At 40.7% G+C, this 3,299-nt stretch overlaps 1 pseudogene; it reads right to left on the reverse strand.

The window, feature by feature from the left end:
- Positions 1-1,075: 1,075 nt before the first annotated feature.
- LOC129635966 (olfactory receptor 5L2-like) lies at positions 1,076-2,010 on the reverse strand (annotated as a pseudogene).
- Between the last annotated feature and the right edge of the window lie 1,289 nt (positions 2,011-3,299).

The raw sequence follows: 3,299 nt of genomic DNA on the forward strand, positions 1-3,299 counted from the left end.
CATAGAAGACCCAGCACAACCAAAATAAAATAAAATAATTTAAAAACTTTATGCAAATCAATAAAAACCAAAAAATATACATATCCTAGTTGAAAAATACTTTAAAATGCTAACCACCATCTAAACCTTCAGTGAGTTATAATCTTTTTCAATAGTAACATCAGAGATGGCAGATCACCATAATTTACACAATAATGAAAAAGTTTAAAATATTGCCAGAATTACCAAAATGTGACATGTGACAGAGACATGAGTGAGCAAATGTTGCTGGAAAAACAGTGCTAATAGACTTGCTTGATGCAGGGTGGCCACAAATCTTCAATCTGTAAAAATGCAGTATCTGCAAAGCACAATACTGTCAAGTGCAATAGGCAATATACATCTATGCACACACACACACACACACACACATATAAAGAGACGACCAATTATGTGCTAGGCATATTCCTAAGCTATTTTCACTTGACATGTAATTTAATTTCCCTGAAATTTCTGTAATGTAATTATTATCAATATCTCTATTATTCAGATGTGATAATATATGAAACCCCAAAACCACTGGACACTGCAATGACAAAAGCAAAAAATAATAAAGGAAGTAAGAACAAAACAATAAAGAGAATATATATATATTTATATTTATATACACATATGGAATCTTATTCTCTGGAAAAACTGACGAAGATGTGTTCCTTATTGTAAAATAACAGGTGTTCAATTGTGAAATGAATCATAGTCCCCATTATGGATGTTAAAATAAAATGTGATACTTAGTCCATTAAACTCATGAAAGTCTAAGAGAAAATTAAATTTGTGTGTTTTAACAGTCCACTACACTGTCCAATTTAAAACATTTCATATAGCATCAAAGCAAAGAAGTAGGCTGCACATTTTGAAATATTCTCAATCAATCCTAAACTTGTACATTGAAAAGGCACAAAGATAAGAGAATTAAAAAGACTCACTCATAGCTATTCACATCTTGACTGCTCTTTTCACTCCAACACTGAAACGCATCATTACCCTTTCATCAGCCTCCAATTTCTAACCCTGAGTCCTGCTAGGAAAATATTCTCTAGGATAATATTTTGGAGCTCACCACTTTTCTGAGCGCTTCTTTCACATCCTTGTTCCTCAGCCTATAGATCAGGGGGTTCAGCATGGGGATCACTACAGTGTAGAACACCGTGGCCACTTTGTCAATGCCCATGCTGTTGCCAGATTGGCACCAGCAATAAATGAAAAGGACTGTACTGTGAAAGACGATGATGGCAGCGAGGTGGGAAGCACAGGTGGAAAAGCTTTGCACCTTTTGTCTACAGAGGGCATCCTCAGGATGATGATGAGAATAAACAAGTAGGATGAGAGGATGACCACAATGGTGATAACCTCATTGAAAGCGGCCACAGTGTATAACACCAATTGATTCACAGTGACATCAGAGCAAGCAAGAGACAAGAGAGGAGGAAGATCACAAAAGAAGTGGTTGATCACATTTGATCTGTAGGATGGGATCTGAAGAGCTAAACACAAGTGAATCACAGAACATACAGTAGCATTGAGATAGCAACAAGACACCAACTCCACGCAGAGATTTTGGGACATGGTGACCATGTACAGCAGTGGGTCACAGATGGCCACAAAGCGGTCATAAGCCATCACTGCCAGCAGAATGACCTCAGTTACCCCAAATGTGCAAAACAGGTAGAATTGCACAGTGCATTCCAGGAAGGAAATGGCTCTGTCTTCATTTAAGATGTTAGCTAGCATCTTCGGCGTGTTGGTCATGGAGTAACAGAAATCCACAAAGGACAAGTGGCTGAGGAAAAAGTACATGGGGGTGTGGAGTCCAGAGCTGACCTGAATGAGACCAATCATGCCCAGGTTTCCCCAAACTGTGACTCCAAGATGGAAAGAAACAGCAGGAAGAGGAATCCAAGGGGGCTCAGGGGCATCTGAGAATCCAAGGAGGATGAAGTCTGTCACAGCAGCGCAGTTTTCCTTGTCCATGTCCTCACTTTACCATGGTTGCAGAAAAATACTAATAGTTACTCTCCATGAGTTCTTCCCCAGTTTAGTTTTGACTGTCTCCTAAAAAGGGAGAAGGCAGTGGCAACCCACTCCAGTACTCTTGCCTGGAAAATCCCATGGACAGAGGAGCCTGGTAAGCCGCAGTCCATGGAGTCTCTAAGAGTTGGACATGACTGAGCAGCTTCACCTTCACTTTTCACTTTCATGCATTGGAGAAGGAAGTGACAACCCACTCCAGTGTTATTGCTGGAGAATCCCAGGGACCAGGGAGCCTGGTGGGCTGCTGTCTATGGGGTCACACTGAGTTGGACACGACTGAAGCGACTTAGCAGCAGCAGCAGCAGCATTCTCCTAAAAGAGACATGACAATATATAGGATATATTTTATAGCAAAGAAACAAGGCATTGCTTTGGGGAAGTTTAGGAAAAGCTCAGAAATTGCATCACTCAAATACATTGAATCCATAGTTTACTTCACAGATCACAGGAAAGACTTGCATCCATATGAGCCTGTATGATTCCTTAAACTGCTGCTGCTACTGTTGCTAAGTCGCTTCAGTCGTGTCCAACTCTGCGCAACCCCATAGACAGCAGCCCACCAGGCCCCCCGTCCCTGGGATTCTCCAGGCAAGAACACTGGAGTGGGTTGTCGTTTCCTTCTCCAGTGCATGAAAGTGAAAAGTGAAAGACAAGTCGCTCAGTCGTGTCCGACTCTTAGCGACCCCATGGACTGCAGCCCACCAGGCTCCTCCATCCATGGGATTTTCCAGGCAAGAGTACTGGAGTGGGGTGCCATTGCCTTCTCCCTTCCTTAAACTAGTTATATACAATTTGGGGCTTAGAACTGAATCATCAGAAAGATATCAAATATTATTTAATTATCCATCTTGTTTTTTTATTAAATTAATATATACACAGCACTATACATAAGGGTTTCCCTGGTGGCTTATTTGGTAAAGAACCTGCTGCAATGCAGGAGACCTGGGTTCAATCCCTGGGTTGCGAAGATCCCTGGAGAAGGGAATGGCTACCCACTCCAGTATACTGGGCTGGAGAATTCCATGGACTGTATAGTCCAAGGGGTAGCAAAGAGTCGGACACTACTGAGTGAATTTCAGTCACTATATATAAAATAAATAACAAGGACCTATTATACTGCAAAGGGGACAATATTCCATATCTTATAATAATTTATAATGGAGAAGACTCTGAAAAAGAATATGATATATCTATATCTATATGGAATAGATTCAGTTACATAGATATAG

Source organism: Bubalus kerabau, chromosome 21 (genome assembly GCF_029407905.1).
Source record: "Bubalus kerabau isolate K-KA32 ecotype Philippines breed swamp buffalo chromosome 21, PCC_UOA_SB_1v2, whole genome shotgun sequence".
NCBI classification, from domain to species: Eukaryota; Metazoa; Chordata; class Mammalia; order Artiodactyla; family Bovidae; genus Bubalus; species Bubalus kerabau.